Genomic DNA, 18,574 nt, shown 5'->3' on the forward strand with positions numbered 1-18,574 from the left:
ATAATCCAAACAACTTTGATAAAAGAAGAAATAAGTTACCCTTTGAGTAACTAACACACTTGACTTCAAGACTTATCATAAAGCTATAATAATCAAAACAGTGTTCTTGGTGTAAAGACAGACAAATGGGTCCATGGAACAGAGGAGCCAGAAATAAATCCACACATAGATGGAAACTGATTTCCAACAAATATGAGAGACGAAATATTTTTGTCAGATGAAAGAGAACATATTTGCACAGCACATATCTAATCAAGAACTAGTCTCTGGGACAGGGTGCTCAGGGCTGGTGCACTGGGATGACCCTGAGGGATGGGATGGGGAGGGCGGTGGGAGGGGGGTTCAGGATGGGGAACACATGTACACCCATAGCTGATTCATGTCAATGTATGGCAAAAACCACAACAATATTGTAAAGTAATTACCCTCCAATTAAAATAAATAATTTAAAAAAAAAACTATTCTTTGGAACATACAAAGATCTCTCAATGCAGTATTAGGAAAACAACTCAACTGCAAAATGGACAGAAGTCATGAATAGACTCTTCTCTGGTGAAGTGCTTGCAGGTAAGCACATGAAAAGTGCTCAACGTCATTAGCCGTTGCTGCTCAGTCATGTCCGAATCTTTGCGACCCTCTCCCCCAGTGGAATGCAGGACTGGTGGCTTCCCTGTCCTTCACTATCTCCCAGAGTTTGCTCAAACTCATGTCCATTGAGTTGATGACACTGTCCAACCATCTCAACCCCTGTTGCTCCCTTGTCCTCCTGCTCTCAATCTTTCCCAGCATCAGGGACTTTTCCAACGAGTATACTATGCTGGGGTGTAGAGGTGGGAATGTCTTCATCCCCTTAGCCTGGTTACAGGGACCTGAAATGTTTTCTCACTATAGTCCATGGGGCCCCTTCTCCTCCCAGCCTGACCTGGGAGAAAGGCCGCTACACAGCTGGACTGAGGCGGCCACCTTCCCACGGATAGTGTACAGAGAGCTGGCGGGTCTGTGAGCAGAAGGAGCTGGTTTTCTGGGTTCCTGGATATAAGCTCCATGAGTGGGTGCAGGGTCTGCAAGCAGACGGAGGCAGCGGGTCAAGGGTGGGTCTGGGACTGTGGGGGCTTTGGGTTGGTGTGGAACAGGTGCGGAGCCGTCTGTGGGCTGGAGGAGAGGGTGGGGTCCTGGAGGAAGCTGGGGCAGACGGGTCCAAGGACAGTCGTGTAGGTGTGAATCTTCTGGGAGGTCATAGCCTGCAAGGCATTCCCCTCTCAGGGTCATGGTGAGGAGCCAGGGATGGACGCAGACAGAGGCACAGCACTGTCCTGACGCAGAGACGGTGACACTGATAGGAAAAGGAGAGGAAAACTGTCTTTTCCGGGCGTCCGCTACTGCCACCTGCTAACTGGCAGGACCACGATTACACGCCAAAGGCACCGCAGCAACTAATTTCCAAGCAGATCAAAATAAATCAGAAAACAAAACCTTTCTGACAGCAGAGAAATGTGGCAACGTGTTAAGGGGTAATTACAGTCTTTCCCCTTGTTTCACTGTGTTTTTGCTGCCACGAGTGCAGGCGCTGAATTGCAGCCGTCACTCCAGGTCGAGTCGGCTGGCTGAAGGTACCGAGTGGGGCTGGATGCACCAGTGAGCTGGCGCCTGGGGACCCACCTTCTGATGGAGACCTCACGCCGGGGGGTCGCAGCCCAGCCCAGCCCAGAAGCCCCATGCTGGCCATCTATGGAGTCTTCCCCACCTGTTGCTCCTTTAGAGCGAATCGTGGCCTCTTGCTCCACCCATGGTCCGGGGCAGGGGAAGAACACAGCCTGGGAATCAGAGCCAGCTTGACCTCAGCTCCTAGTTCAGTGGCCGGGAAATGGACCAGAGCTCCCCGGCCTTTGTCTCCCTGCTTGAAAATGGGACACACAGGTGCCTACGTTATGCAGCCGTGGTGAGAACTGGAAATCATCACCACGCTGAGATATCACCTTGCACCTGTCAGAATGGCCACCACCAAAGGAACAAAAATAATGAATGTGGGGGAGGATGCTAAGAAATGGGAACCCTTTTACACGGATGGTGGGAATGTATATTGGCAGAGCCACTGTAGAGAATAATTTAGAGATTCTTTAAAAAACTAAAAATAGAACTAATGTATGAACCAGCAATCCCACTCCTGGGTATATATCAGAATAAAATGAAAACAATAATTTAAAAAGATACATGCACCCCAATGTTCATAGCAGTATTATTTACAATAACAAAATATGGAAATGACCTAAGTGTCCTTCAACAGATGAATGAATAAAGAAGTGGTACTTATATACACAATGGAATATTACTCAGCCATAAAAAGGAACGAAAATTTGTCATGGTTGGACCTGGGTGCATAATATTTAGTAAAGTAAGTCAGACTGAGAAAAACAAATACTGTATGATATCACTTCTATGTAGAATCTAAAAAAAACAAAGCAAATGAAGGAATATAACAAAACAGAAACAGACTCACAGATATAGAGAACAAACCTGTGGTTACCAAAAGGGAGAGGGAAGGGGGAGGGACAAAATAGGGGTACGGGATTAAGAGATATAAACTACTTGCATAAAATAGAGGGGACTTCCCTGGCAGTCCAGACGTTAGGACTCCTCACTTCCACTGTAGGGGTTGAGGGTTCGATCCCTGGTCGGGAAGTGAAGATCCCACATGCCACAGGTGTGGGAAAAAATAAAATATTATTTTATAATAACTTTAAATGGAGTACAATCTATAAAAATGTTGACTCCCTGTGTTACACACCTGAAGCTAAAATAATACTGTAAATCAGCTATACTTAAAAAAAGAAACAGAAATTGTGCATGTGAGACGCCCATCCCTGGCAAAGGTCGTTGTGTCCATCCTTATTGCTCTGACGGTTTTCTCAAGTCTGCACTGAGCCCTCTGACCCCACCCTGATGAGGACGCGGGAGGGGCTGGTGGCTGGCGGGAATGGGGTTCCTCTCAGGGAGGCAAAGGTGCCCCTGCCTTTTCCAGAGCCGCCGCCTCTGTCACCTGGCGGGAACGCCCACAGCTCGGGAGAATCGGCAGAGACTTCATAGCTGAGCGGATGAAGCAAATGGGCTGAGGGGTGCCACCTCTAGATGGCTGCCGGGTGTCCAGGTTAGAAACGGGCCAGATGGAGGACCTGCTTCTGCGGGGAGGAGGAGGAGCACATGGCCTTGGAGCATCCGCCTCTGCTCACTGGTTCAGCCCCGTCCAGGGCCAAGACACCTCCTGAGGCCGGAAGCCTCCATAAACCCACGTCCCCTGCGCTGGGAGTCCATCAGCACCTGCCCTCCCTGTGCTGACCGGGGTCAAGGACGGAGCCTGCACACTCGGGATGCCCAGGCCCTGGTGCCCAGGGAGCATCTCCTTGCCACCTGCCCACCCTGACCACCCAGATTCACCTTTAGTTTGGAAGCCCACCCCGCTTCAAGCTTGTTCAAAAGGAGAGTCTGGAGCACCCCCAGGGCAGAGCAGGGCTCATTCCAGCCAGTGTCCCCGTCCCCACCAGTTCTACCTCCTGTTCCGTTCCCAGCCACTCAGAACCCGCCCAGCTCCTGCAGGGACCCAGATGAACCACAGCGAGAGGGGCGTGGGGTTGTTCCATGAGCATTCCCACCACAGAACCCTGTCTGCTGCAGCCAAAGACGGCCCTGCATAGTGATCACCAGCTCCGCTCTCACCCAGGGCTAGGGAACAATGTTCTCGGGATCCTGGGGCCCCGGGACAAGGCCCAGTGCTGGGGCAGGAAATCAGTTGAGGCAGCAAAGTGAATGGAGAGGCTGGGCTCCCCTCGGTCACTGGAAGGTGGGATTTTCTTTGATTAACTCTGAACAACACTAATAACATGTAATGATGATTATGAGGATGGTTGTTATCAGAAATTCCTGGGCTCTTTGCAGGGGCCAGGTTCTGTCCTAAGCTCCTAACACGCCTCAGCTCACATGACCCTTCCATCAACCCCTGGAGGTGGAGCCATTGTCCCCAACCTGCCCAAGGACACATGACTAGAAGGTGACAGGGCCGGCTTCCTAGGCAGGCAGGCTGGCCACCCCCCAGGACACAGCCCCTCCCCGGGCCTTCCATCCGTGTCCACCTTTGCTATCGCCTCCAGAACTCAGCCCTCCCTCCCCTGCAGGTTTGCACCCTTGGTGCTGCCAGCGGTGTGTGTCTACCTGGCCCACGGGCACCCTGGGGAGCTCCACACACAGCCCTGCATGGTCTGAGCTTCCTCTGCTGAGTGACTCCGAGGAGTCTACCTTCTTCCTCTGGTTTTACTTCGATCTGACTCCCAGATAAAGAGCAAGGCCTCCCCCCAGAGAGAAAAAAATGCCAAAGAAATGCCCACATGCCCAGGGGTCCCAGCTGATCCTGCTTCAGCCCCTCAAGGAGCTGCCTGGCTGCAAACAGAGCCAGCCTTCAGAGCCACAGCTTTCCCTACCACTTCTATCTCTTCCCATAATGTCATTATGGGCTCCTGGGTCCCCACTTTGAGCTACTGACGTTTAGATTGAGATGATCAAAAAGTCATCTGGGTAAGTAACCCTCGACAGTTAAGCTCCGAGTTAACAGGACAAGGTGCCATGGAGACTTTCTCCTTCCAACAGGGACAGAATCAGTGTCTAAATAACACAAGCAAGTTCTTGCCCAGTGTCAGTCTGACTTCTCTGTGAATTGATTCCTCTTCACTGTGGACTTATTTGATTCAGGTCCTGGGCCCCGTAGAACAGATAAGTACTTTGTCACGATGGCTGTACCTCTGTTTCCGGGAAAGACAGAGGCCAAGACAGCAGCCATAGCCCCGGCCTTGCCATCTCTCAGGCGTTGGACATGCATTATAATAACCACGTATCTGGAGAAACGAGAGGTCGACAGCCTCGGGGTGGACACTCCCTGCAAATCCAGCTGCACACATTTCCGTATCGCCAGGCTCTAGGGAGAATACCTGCTAGCAGATCCTTCCTCCGCGTTCTTGCGTGTGTGTGTGTGCCAAATCGCTTCAGTCATGCCTGACTCTTTGCAACCCTATGGACCATAGCCTGCCAGGCTCCTCTGTCCATGGGATTTCCCAGGCAAGAATATTGGAGTGGGTTGCCATGTCCTCCTCCAGGGGATCTTCCTGACCCCAGGGATCAAACCCACATCTCTTACTTCTCCTGCATTGGCAGGTGGGTTCTTTACCACTAGCGCCATCTGGGAAGCCCCCTCTGTGTTCTAAAGAAAATGTTAAAGCACAGATGTGAGTCCAGAGGAAAAGGCAATTGTGGGGTGGGGTCTGACATCCCCGGGGAGGCCAAGGATCTGCAGCATAGAGCAGGTAAGGCTGGAGCCACACGTGGGGAGGCCCAGTCTGCACCCCAAGCAGGCAGACCCATTGAAGGCTTCCTGATGAAAGACACGCCTGGGGGATGCTGAAGGCCCTCGGTGGCCTTGTGGATGCCTCGGAGCCCCAGGAGGAGGCTCCGGAGCCTCAGGAGGAGGCTCTGCCCGGGGTCTGCCTGGGGAGAACTTTTCCTTGCTCCTCCAGGGCTGGGCAGTGCATGGCCCATGCTCTAACCCACCCCCCACCCCCAGCCCTCATATCAATGTCCCCAGGTGGACACAACGACTGTCCGCATTTGTAGATCAGGACACTGGGGAACTGGCCCCCAGCTACTGGGCAGCACCAGCAGCTCTGACCTCAGGGCTGGGCTCAAGGCCCAAAGCCTCACTGCCTCGAGGGGGAGCCTCTCCGGGGCCCCTCCCGAGGCCCGAGCTGTCTCCACGTCTGTTGTGTGCCAGAAGGAAAATACCAGCCCCAGGGCTGCGCCTTGGACTTAGACCCACAGACATTTTTCCATTCGGGACAGAACTGGGAATGAGGAGCAAGAGCAGAGGGAAACTTGCATTTCACCCAAACGGGCTCTGGAAGCACACACTGGATTCCACACACCACCTGCCTGGGCGCTTCCAGCCACTCAAGAGGTCAGACAGCGTCCAGTGAGATGCTGTGTCCTCGGGGGTCCTCGTCGTCATCCTGGAGAGCAGGCCCCAGGTCACCAGCCCTCAGGGCCTGGAGACCACTCTGTCCCTGTCATCCACACCCAGTCGGGGCCTGGCCAGGGAGGGGTGACTGCAGGAAGGTGCTAAAGACTCCACACGCCACCCGCTGACCAGGGCCACTTGGACCTCATGGCCTCAGGAGGGTGGACGTGGTTGGCCGTTAGCCGGAGGACATTGCTGATTCCCCGGCTTGTGCTGGGCTGTGGGGCTGGTCTTCCACCAGGGATACTGTGTCATCACCTGTGGAGAGCCTGTGGTCTCATGGAGCCAGGCTGGCCCCACTTTCTCTCGCTGGAGACCTAAGCCATCTGGTCAGCCTCGATGTGTCCACCCTGTTCTATAAAGTACAGGGCACACGGGGCTGTCCCATCCCCACCCCCAGAGAGCTGACATTTCAGAGAAAGGACATGTGGGGTGCTTGCAGAGTTCTGTTACGCTTTGTCTTACAAGCGTAAAATGTGCTCATCTTGGGGACAGAACAACCCAGAAGTGGGTACCCTCTGTGAGCACCCCCTTCTCAGGAAGAGCTTCCAGAGTCGGCTACATGGGCTGGGCTGACATCACAAGGAGGCTCTTGCTCCCTGCTGACCCCTCCCCTCCCTGGTCTGCTCCCGGACTGAGGCCTGTGGACCGAGTCTCCCCAACTGTAGGCTTCTGGTTGGTTTGGCCAATGAAGAAGGAAAGGGAAGTGGGGGCCCTTCTTTCCAGGCCCACCTGATCCTGGGGTAGTCACGCCCCTGCACGGCCAGTTTCTAGCCCACGGTGACCCCAGGGCTCCGGGAACAGGACGTCCCCTTAAACCCAGGAGGTAACAGCCCCCTCTGTTGCCAGTCCCTGTGTAAACAGCCCCTCAATGAGGCCTTTTCAGCAGAATCATTGGTGTGGTTCCATCTGCCATGGTGATGCATGACCCTTAGAGCCGAAGAAGGTTTACGGAGAAAGGAGTGCTTCGGGGGCTAGAGGTCGAGTCCGTGCCCCCAAGGGCAGTTGGGTCCACACCCGTCCAAACAGGCAACCTTTCTCCCTTTCCAAATTCCCACAAGTCAGCCGGTTTCCACTGTCCGCAGGACTGTGTGTGACCTTGGATCCAGAACCCAGGGCCCCCGATTCTCCACCCGCAACCTCAGTCGTGGGCTTTACTCTCTGTCAGCAGAGAGCAGACAGCGGATTCTGCAAGCCGACCAGGTCCGTCTCCTCCAGCACGCATACGGAGAGGATTCAGGTAGGCTTGGCCCAAGCATCCCCTTCGGGCAGATGATAGATCAAGCACTAAGCCTGTTCCTGCTCTGGGATCCGTACTCTCTCCTGGCCTCCATGGACCGACCGCCTTCTGCATATTCAAGTCCCCGCTCAGAGCTCACCCTCCCAAGTAGATGTGGAGGCTCCTTGTAACTGACAGTGTTTTGACCAAGTGTGAGTATTTAATCCTCTGCCCATTATGCCCCCTCCCCAGGAGGCTGGGGCGGGATGGGGTGCAGAGTGGGGAGCCCCAGGCCCCCGGCCCCATGTGGAGACAGCCTCGTCCCACTTGGACACTTAGCTCTCCCAGAGCTTCAGCGCCTCCTGGTCCACTCGCGGAAGGAACGCTGGCCCAGGCAATAGAACCAAGGTTAACTGGGACAGAGAGAACCTCTCGTTCTTCCGCCGCCTGTTCCGGGACTCAAGCATCCTCAGCAGATGGCGTTTCCAGCCCCGTCTCCCTGGGAAACCTACCCCAGCGCCTAGCAACCTCCAGCCCAACGCCCGCCCAGATGCTCCTGCTCTGGGCACCCAAGTCCCCCCTCCAGACGTGGCTCTTCCTGGAGGAGGCCTCGCAGGGACCCGCAGAGGCCTCAGCAGCCCCCCAAGGGCCCCCAGCCTCCCACTGACAGTACAGATCTGGGCCCCCGCTGACACGTCCACAGCCCCCAGCCTGCCAGGAGCATTTCCTCTCAGCCACCTCCAAACTTCCCTTTCTTAAAAAGAAACAATTGTCTGAAGCCCAGGGAATGAATCCATGAAATCTCCTAGAACAAAAGCAGCTGGCCTGACCCCGGGTAGTCGATCAACAAACGAGGCGGAGCGGCGCCTCCTCTGCCCCTGGCACTCTGATCCTGCCAGGGACCCTGGTCTCCGGGCTCCTTGCCCGCTCCTGCCAGACCCTGCAAGCCTGGGCTGTCCTCGGGGGGACCCAGTGGTCACCCCCACGGTCCTCTCTCTTTCAGGACCACCTGACGCAAAGTTTCCAAAGCAAGTCAGGCCTGACGTCAATTGAAAACGAAGTGACCTCTTGCAAAAGGCACGGCTGTTCAGTGTGATTCTGGGAGAGAATCAAAGCCCTAAAAATCTGTGTCTTGGATGACCACGGGGAAAAATCCCCGTTCCCCCTCTCTGCACTTTACGTGCAATCGATCCTGAGCGGAGTCAGATGTTTGGCGGGAGCCCCGGGAACAAAAGAACAGTCGGAGACACAGGCTGGAGGCCCGCCAGGCGGCAAGATTTCCCAAGAACCTCGGAGGGGCCCCTCCCGGCTTCGGGGAAGGGAGGAAGGAATTCAGCCTGGCCCCTCCCCTGCCACCCGGCTCAGCCCCTTCTTGGGAGCAGATCCCATCCGAGATGAAAGATGAATTTGCTCCGTCCTCAGGGGCCCCATCGAGTTGGGACTGAGAAGCCTTCGGGTCTTTTCTTGGAGCCTCAGTTTTCCGCTTGTGAAAAGGGCGTGAAACCGCCTCTCCCACCAGCTGTCCAGAGGGACCCAGGGCACAGCGGACAGTGTATCCAGCCAGGGCCCAGCTGCTTCCTCTTGGCCCAGCCCTGCCCACATCTGGTCCTGAAAAGGCACTGAGATCAGCTGGGCTCCTAGCTGTGTGACCCCAGGCAAGTCACTTAGCCTCTCTGGTCCTCATTCTGTTCACATTTAAAATGGGGACAAGGACTGTGTGTACCTGACAGGTGTGCTGGAGGAATTAAAGGAAGGTCTCCCCTCTTGGACGAGCATTTCTTGGGCACCTAGCGGGGGCCCAGGTGCCACAGTGGTTTAGACACCCCAGTGGAGCACAGAGTGGCTCCCACCCCACTCATCTTCTCAGGGGGATGTCACACTAGTCAGTAAAAACCCACACAGAGTTGTAGCAACGGAGCTTTGATGAGGAAAGGAAAGGAGGGTCCCGACACATGATAAAGTTCAATAAATAGCCGATGCTCTTCTTCTGTTGTCAGAAACTGGGTGGTGGAGTTCATTATCCTTTGGTTTACAGGGGAGTGAGAGAAACCAATCCAGAACAGCTGAGCATGGGTGCCTGGGTTGTGTGGGTTTCGAACTCAGGCCCGCCAGCCCCAGACACCTGCCCTTTCCCCTGAGCCCATAGCCCATGCATGTGGCACTGAGTGGGAACCCCGTCACCAGACCCTCATGGCCTCCAGAGACCCCTCTACCCCTCCTTCCCAAACACAGGGAGACGGAGGCCAAGGTCATCCCCTCCCACCAGGCTGGTCTGTGTGCACCATGCCAGGAAACCGCTGTGCCTTCCTGGCTCCTGGGGCCAGAAAGGGAGCAGCTGCTCAAACACATCACGGCAGCCAGCCCAGGCCTGCTGATCCGGTGGGTCCCACTGACCCGGTGGGTCCCACTGTCTACATTTCAGGTGAGCCCCGGGCATAGGAGGGGCCCGAGAAGGAGCAGGGCAGTCGGTGTTTGAGGCCTCCGGCCGCCCAGGATGCATGCACACGGCCTTGTTCCTTTCAGGGCACAGCCGGGCACTTGGAGCCCAATGTAGGTAAGGCGGCCACACGCCCCCGACGCCCATTCTCCCAGCAGAGCCTCCAAAGCCAGCAAGTCCTGGAGTACAGTCTGGAGGCAGAGGGAGGGAAAGAGTGAGGCAGCATGGGGAAACGAGGGCTCGGGGGCTGGGAGAATGCACTCTGCCTAATGACATGCACGTGGCTGTCTGCGTGCAGCCTGCGCTCCCCGGGCTCTTGGTAGTGGGAAGGAGGTGTTCCTCTGTGTCCACGGAGCCCGAGAACGAGGCGCGCATTTCATCAGACGGCGGAGCCTCAGTGTGGGTGTTCTGATGTCAGTACTGCGTGGAGGGGGCAGGGATGCGGAGATAAACAACACAGATCCTTCACAGATCCACCACGAACCACAGGACCACAGAGAAACGTACAATGCCCAAGCTGGATGCCCGTCTGCACCCCTTCCGTGGGAGATGAGGTCCAGGGTGCCTGGCGTCTCCTCTTCCCAGGCCCGTCCCCTGCCCCTCAGGGTGGTGCTCCTGAGTCTCTCACAGAGAAAGGGTGCTGGGGGAAGCACTGCCTTCCCTGTGGCAGCTGCAGGAATGGGCCCCGAGGTGCCCCCTGCAGCCACAGAAGACATAGGCTGAGTCCCTGCAGAGAAGGGACAGAATATATCCTCAGCTCTGCTGACCTCCGTCTCCCTGACAGGCAGCAAGCAAGGGAGCCGAGGGGGGAGACGGCACAAGACAGAGGGGCTCCTCCTGCCTTGGCTGGGATGGACATTAAGCACCTATGGGCTCAGAGAGGCCAGGCCTGGGTGTGCACAGGAAACAGGAGTGGAATGGCACCTACAAGTTCCGAACCGCCGGCCCAGGTGCGGGCCGGGGTGTCTCACCAGGAGAGGCAGGCATCCAGGGTCAGCGATCCCCAGGACTCAGGACCCTCTGCCTGCTTCCAGAGGGCCAAGGGCCTCTAGCACGTCTGCTGGGACCCTGATCCTCAAACTCACTGTCCCTGTTGCTTAGTTTACAGGTGATCTGAGGGTAGGAATGACCTCAGTTCATCAGTCAGGCAGGCTGGAGCTGATCTTGAAGCAGAAATCCAGGGGCTCAAGTCATGATCAAGAAAAAGGCCACTGGGACAGTCAGAGGACAGCGGTTTGCAAAGAACAAAAGGGATGAATGTGGGTTTGGGCAGAACAGAGGAAATGGCTCGGGGCAGGGCGGGGCGACTGGCAGACGGGGAACACTTCGGTCAGAGCAAAGCCAACAAGGCACCAGACTTTTAAGACACTTATTTCTTGAGGAAGCATCGGCTGCCAAGGAATCAATGTCCCATCCGCCCGGGATAGTCCAGTTGCCAAGAGGGCTGGGTGACCTCGGGCTGCCAGTCACCCTCCAGATGGCCCTGGCAACGAAAGCCCGTGTGGAGGAGGGGCAGGAACAGGAGGGACCGGGCGCACGCGGCCGTCTCTGGGCCAGCATTTGGGAAGAGGCGCTGCTTGGCGCGGCTGCAGGGTTAAGCGATTCGCCCCAGGCCGCTTCTGGCTCTGGTGGGTCATGTGACCCCCCCGGGCACTCGGCTCCCGTGTCTGTGAGCAGAGAGTGCTGGACAGGGTGCACTGTCAGTCCAGACGTTCCACAGTCCTAATCAGGGGCTCTGACCTGCCAACTCTGTCTCCCCGGATGACCGCTGTCACCTGAAGCCAGGCCCAGGGGAGCAGCAGGGCCAGAGGACGAGTCTGGGAAAATCGGAGCCTGGATCCTCTCCCGAAGGCTCCCTGGGGCCCCTGCAGAGGCAGCCTCCACTTCAGAGACACCGGATCCCTGGCTCTGACATCTAATCCTGGCAGACCCTCGCCCTCCTGCACTCTTTGCGTTGGGAGGGAGGCTTTGAGCACCATCCCCTGCTGCCCACGAGGGAGCCCCAGGGTAGAGTGGACACCTCGCTGCTCTCGGGTTTAAGCCCAGGGCTCGAGGCTGGTCTGAGCTCCCCTCTCTTTTGTCATCTGATCGGGGCAGGACTCCAGAGCTACAACTGGGTGTTTCTTCTCCTCCTCCGCCCTCCTAGGTCATATTAACTGCTCTCCCTGCTCCAGATTGACCCTCTTGCCATCTCCACATCTCTGTTTGGATGTCTTCACTGGCACCTGGTCCAAACCCCACCTAAACTCCCTGTGGCCTCCAGCCCTCTCCTGCCCACTCAGGTACCTGCCTCCCAGCTGCTCAGGCTACGCAGACCTAATGTCCACCTACGTCAGTAAGTGGCTTCTGCTGAGCTTCTGAACACTGACCCATCTGCACCCCGTCCTGGGATGCCCCTGGGTCTCTTCTACTACCCGATGGACATGCTCTGACTCTGACACCACAGACTCCGATCTGCTAGGATGGCATTGGAGCCACCCACCTGCCACCGACACCCCTGCCCCAGCCCTAGAGCTCAACCTATGTCCACAGACGCCCACCCCTCAGGACCAGAGATGCGGGTGTTGCTATGGTAACTGCAGGTACAAGTCTTTAGCCCAGCAGGTCACTGTCCTGAGCTCCCCCAGGGAGGAGCAGGCTGGAGGACTTGGAAGCACAGCAGGCGAAGTGGAAGGGTGTCAAGCTCTGTGCCAACACAGCAGCTGGCTGTGACATGTAGCCCATGCCCAAGTTATGGCTTCTGGACTCAAAGAAAGGCCGCAGGAAGTGACTGGGAGGCCCAGCTGCTGGTCACGTCCATGGAGCCTCAAGGCGGAGGGCAGGGTGGGGGACTCCACCCTCGTCTCAGAGTGGCTGACCACCCGCTTAAGCATTCACAATGGTGACTGCCATGCTGCACGGACTCCAGGACTGGCCTGTGGCCCCTGGACACAAGTAGGTCACCTCCCGTGCGGGGCTGGGCTGTCCACACCCCTGCTCCAGGCTGTGTCAGCCACACGCCGCCTCATCCGGCACAGGCACCCAGCACAGCGGGGTCAGCGCTTCCCTCTGGGCGGGGTGAGGTTGCTAGGCCAGTACCACTGAGGACCGAAGGATGCCATCTTTCCTGGACACAGTATGCGTCCTGGGGAAGGAGGACTCTCTGAGCCTGACTGTGAGAAAATCTGAGGAAGCTGGAATTAAACTTATAGTGCCATTACTTAGGATATTTCCACCAGTTTTTTAAAAAATCCATAAATTGAACAACTGTTAATGATACAAATTTTAATGAGAACAATTCTTGCTCTAATTATATAAAGTCACACACTTGGACCTGAGGCAACCCTTAACCCAACACTGCCAGGCCCCCAATCATCTCCTCCCGCCTGGAGACTCTGGAAAATTCCATATCCGGCTCTCAATCAGCTCTTCAGAGCAACTTCTGGCCCTTAGCCACGAAATCCTAAGGTTTGGGGGGATTCTTTTAGGACAAAGGTATTAATTTTCCTCGTTAGTGTTTTTAATTCGCTCAGAGCCATCTTAAGGACCCAGCTCATATCCGAATGAAGAAGTGGCTTCCGGCTGGTCTCAGAGGTCAATTTAAGGACAGTCCCAAGCTCTGTTACATGGAAATGGTCATGTTGACAGAAAGTTGCTCTCATGTCAATATTTACGGATTATCCTATTATCAATCAAAGTTGTTTCTTGCAGAATTCCGATCTAAGGATTATAAATATAGTACGAAAATAAACAGGGCTTCCTTGGTGGCTCAGTGGTAAAGAACTCGCCTGTAAATGCAGGAGATGCAGGTTTGATCCCTGGGTTGGGAAGGTTCCCTGGAGAAGGAAATGGCAACCCACTCCAGTATTCTTGCCTGGGAAGCCCCATCACAGAGAAGCCTGGTGGGTCTCAAAGAGTCAGATAGGACTCAGCAATTGAACAACAACACAAACTCTAGGGAGTGTGAGGAAAACCTGGTGGGCTCCTCAGAACAAATGATGGGGGGCCCCCCTGGGGGAGGGGTGTTAGTCTGCCATCAGGTAGGAGTCCCAGCACTTGCAGCTTTAAGAGATTCCCAGGTGATTTTCAACATTATTAGTTTAAAACCACATTTTGAAAACAGCTGCTTGAAAGATACCTTTTGGCATTTTTGTGGCCCCTAAAATTTTTTTTCCCTTCATATGGAAAAGAAAAAACAAGAAAGTAAAGGAGATACTGAGCTATCTGATTCCCCCAGGCCCACATAGAACAGTCCCAGGTAGAACCCATCATTAGCCGTTGGCAATCACACTCAGGCACTAGTGTAAAGCCATCTTCTCCACAGAGTTCTGGGACTTAAAAGCAGGCAGAAGCTAATTTATGTTGAATTCCTAACATTATTAATCCATCTCCCAAATCTACTTTCTAAAAAGGCTTTTGCCTCTATTCCTCTCCTCTGAAAACTTAAAATTTCATTTTAATGAAATAAATCTCGCCAGAATTTGATAAAAAATATACAGTGACTTCCTTTTAATTAGAGGGTGCTCATGCAGCTATAGGGCTTCCCTGTGGTGGCTCAGACAGTAAAGAGCCCGCCTGCAATGCAGAAGTCCTGGGTTCGATCCCTGGGTCAGGCAGAGCCCCTGGAGGAGGGCGTGGCAACCCACTCCAGTACTCTTGCCTGGAGAATCCCATGGACAGAGGAACCTGGCGTGCTGCAGTTCATGGGGTCACAAAGAGTTGGTCACGACATAGCGACTGAATAACAACCACATTGCTCATTCATGTGTGGGACAGGGTGGACCCCAAACCCGTCAGGGGATAGGATTTCATGCAGAGGAACTGGCTCTACCTTCTCTTTCCTCGGGTCTGATTCTCAGGGGAGTCTGTGTGCCATGAACCAGGAGTGCATTTTCATCCAGGGTTCTTGCAGGAGAAAGTTTGAGACTATAATGTTCCCTTGAGCCCCATGAAAATGCCAGGTTAGCAGGTCAAGTTTCAAATGGTTTCACCCGAAAGGAAGCCAGAATGAAGTGGAGGACAGGAAGAGACATGGGGCAGGTGTGGACACAAAAGTTCAAGGCTCTCTTTGCAGTTCTGACAAGTAGGAAAGTCTGAAGACCACAGAGCCCTAACTGTCTGTGACCCTCGCTGCTGCTGGAGGAGGGGGTGCCAGGGACGGTCACCACACCAGCCCTCCTCCTGGGGCCCAGAGCGCCCGCACTCCCAGCCGCCTGGTGGACAGTGTAGCCACAAGGTGACCCCTGGCCACTTCCAGGCCTGGCCCTGAAAAGCCACGACCAACCTCGCTGCACATCCTCTGTCAGGCTGGCCCTGAGTGCCAGCTCCTGGCCACATACAAGCAGAGCCTCGGCCCCTGAATAACACAGACCGGAGTCCCCCAGCCCCTGAGTGCACTTCCATGAGGGATCACACAGATCACTGTGATTTCAGGGCTCAGGTGATTGAGGAGCGGGCAGAGGAGCTGAGGTCCTAGGCTCAGCGGAGAGTTGGACTCAGGGAAAGAGTGCTGCCCATTACTGAAACAGGTGGCATTCTGGTCCACACACCGGGCAGCACCTCACACCCACAGCGGAGTTTCCCGGGCAGCACAGACCCCTACCTCCCACTTTGACCTCTGGGCTTCTCCAGCAGGTGACGACTGGTCATGAGATCAGAATCAAGGGATGGCGGGACAGGAGGGGGCTGGACTCTACCCGCACCAGCATCCTCACTGCTAGTAGCCCAGCGGGACCCTCACCAGGTCTGCATCTCAGTGCTAGTCCTGCAGCGTCTCCTCCTTGTCTCTAGCCGGTGAACTGGTGAGTCTTACCAACCCGAGAACCACGCACTCTCGTCAGGGGCCGAGACGTCAGCTTGCACGTCTCTTTTCTGAACAGCATGGAATGAGGCAGGTAATAAAAGCTCCATCAACGCTTCAGTCCATCTGATTTGAGTGGTTATTTTCCACATAACCAGACAAAGTAGATGAAACGGCTTGTCTGGACAACTAGACACAGGGGGCTGGACTTGGCAAAACTGTTCCAAGCGGACACGGAATTCATATTTAGGGCCAGTGGTGGAGGAAGCGGCTGGTCACTCTTCTCTTTGGTGGAGAAGTGGCTGGTTCTCAAACTTGAATGCACAGGAATCAACGATGCAGTTTATTAAAAATGTAGGTTCTGGGGCTTAACCTCCCCCCATATTCTGATCTAGTAGTTCTGGGTGGAACCCAAGAACCTGCATTTGTGATGTCCCTCCTGTACCCACCCCAATTCCCATGCAAGTGGCAGGAAACTGTGGGGGAGGTGGAGGCCCAGGTCCGTCCTGTCTAACGTCCCATCACAGGACTGCCCACATCTGCTGAAGGGGATGCTCACCTGTCAGATTTGCCCAGATGCTATCCTTCCTCCATGAGACGAGAGGGGCCAGGTGACCCCTCTGTCTTCTGAAGATCACCAGCTCGCCGTCACACCCGCACACACTGTGGCGGGGCCGGCTGCCTCAGACCCATCTGCTCCAAGCCCTGACCGAGCGGCCTGCCTCCTGTGATTGGCAGGTCTGCTGGCTCTGCCAGGACCATCTGCACCCAGAGCTCCCTTCTCTTCGCTGGCCGGCGGGAGTCTGCTGTGCCCTGGGCCAGCCCTGCACCTGGGGAAGCTGCCCTGAGAACGGGCACCTCTCTGAGCCTCCGGTCTGTGAGCTCATCCTCCTTCTCCGTGTCTGGGAAGAGTGGCGGGGGGCTGCCATCCTCATCCATGTTTGCAGATGGCAAACGGAGAGGAGACGTGACTTGCCCAAGGTCACACGGCAGGTTGGCCGTGACGCCAGGGAGGGCAGCCAGGCTGTGCAGCCAAGCTCCTCAGGTGGACACAGAGTCACAACCGCTCTGACTCAGGCTGTGGCCCCATCAGGACAGAAATGCCTCTGCAGGATCAGAGTGGAGGGGGAAGGAGGGGGATGGGGTATGAAGAGGGGATGAAGGGAGGGAGGGGGAGGGAATGAGAGGGAGGCAGGAGGCGGGGAAGGGGGATGAAAGGGGATGGAGAGGGGATGAAGGGAGGAAGGGGAGAGGGAGGGAGGGAAGAAGAGGGAGGGGGAGGGGATGAAAGGAGAGAGGGGCAGGGGGGCAGGGAGTAAAGAGGGGAGGGGGGTGAAGGAAGGAGGGGTGAAGGGAGGGGGGATGAAAGGAGGGAGGCAGAGGGAGGGGGTAGGGAGGGAGGGATGAAGGGGGAGGAGAGAGGAAGGGGGAGGGAGGGAGGGGGAGAGGGCAGAGGGAAGGGGACAGGGGAGAGGAAGGGAAGGGGAGGAAGGAAGACTCTACAAGAAAGTAAAGCGGTGGACAGCCTGCCCTGGATGCTGAGGCACAGAGACGAGGAGATTCAGGCCACGTGCTCCAGGCCCTGCCGCTGATCAGCGTCCCTGCTGCTCTCAGCCCCTGTCTGTGCTGACTTGGGGGCCCCGGGTACAGGGGTGCCTGCCCAGAGGTCCCACAGCTGAGCTTGTGCTGGACACGCACAGTGAAGCTCCAGGGGAATGAGCGGGTCCTGACTCCACGCTAGTGAGAGAAAGCTGTGTGTTAACCTTTTCTGGCCCGCTATGGTCTTTGCTCTCAACCAGGCACAGCCCAGGGCTGCCCAGGTGAGGCTGGCTGACGCCCCAGGGTACATCCTGGTATCAGCGACCCAACCCCTCACCCAGGCCGCCCTCTCGATCTCCTGCCCCTCAGCCCAGATCCCTGGCTTCTGCTGGGCTGTTTTCTCTCTCCGATGGTCTTATAAATCAGGGATATGGGATGTGAGGTTTTCCCATCAGGTTTTAGTTTATGAGCAGCTCTCAATGGGAAAAAAGAATGTCCTTTAATCGCGAGCAAGAGAGGCATGTGGTAGACATCAGAGTGAGCTTCGTGACAGAAGCACTGTTTAGCCAGGACATAGGAAATGGCAACTCCAGTATTCTTGGCTGGAGAATCCCGTGGAGAGAGGAGCATGTGGGGCTACAGTCCATGGGGTCGCGAAGAGTCAGACACGACTGAGAGACTAAAGCGCAGCAACCGTAACAGTAGGCAACTGCGTGGCGGTGAAGGGTCGTCAGGGTTTCCAAGCTGTGTGGGTGCACTGATGGGGCGGGGGTGGTGTGAGCCTCAGCCAGGATGCCCCTGGAGGCCTTGGAAGGACCCGGCAAGGCCTTGGGGAGCAAACAATAGACGAGCTGAGAAAGGAGAGAGTGGAGAGGGGCCACCCCACAGGCCTGTCACGCGGCACGCCGCTGCCCGAGCCCACACCTGGACCACATGCAGCCTCAGCTCCAGGAGGAGCCCAAATGACCTGCAGGACGGAGTGCGCTTGGCCAGCCACAGAGACAGCCTTGCCACCCAGGATCACCTCACTTGTCCCCACTGTCCACAGGCAGCGAGGTCACATGAGGACAGGCCACGGGCCACGCAGAAGCCCACCCCTGCCTGTGGCTCTCAGGCAGTTTCCTCCGCCACCCCCGCCCTGCCCACCCCCCTCACACCCACCATCCCCCTCACACCCACCATCTCTGTCAGCGCTAAAGACAGGAAGGGGCCCTTGATTGCGGCCAGATTGCTGAGGCCATCCCGACTAACCAACCCTTTTTTGGACTTTCTCTCGAAGGCGGCCAGAGTGTTTACACCCAGGACAGGCCTGCCTGGCTCCCAGCAGTGGAAGACAGCCATGAGAGCAGCCATCGCTGGTGGAAAACATCCCCACGAACGGGGTCATGGCAGCCGTTCTGACCGTGCAGGAGGCTCAGACCTTGCTGGATTCCAGCGGCTCCTCCACAGAACACAACGCAGATCCTGGGGTGGGGGGACAGCTGTGGGGTGGCCTCCATGGCCCCCTCCCAACGCCACCTCCACACAGCTCCCCGGGCTGGTCTGCAG

At 56.1% G+C, this 18,574-nt stretch overlaps 1 protein-coding gene across 17 annotated transcripts in view; it reads right to left on the minus strand.

Annotated features, from left to right (window-relative positions):
* The window catches only part of CACNA1C (calcium voltage-gated channel subunit alpha1 C), a 449,723-nt gene that overhangs the window by 237,535 nt on the left and 193,614 nt on the right, over positions 1-18,574 (minus strand). The window lies entirely within an intron of this gene.

The sequence above is a fragment of the Cervus canadensis genome, chromosome 21 (genome assembly GCF_019320065.1).
Source record: "Cervus canadensis isolate Bull #8, Minnesota chromosome 21, ASM1932006v1, whole genome shotgun sequence".
Lineage (NCBI taxonomy): Eukaryota > Metazoa > Chordata > Mammalia > Artiodactyla > Cervidae > Cervus > Cervus canadensis.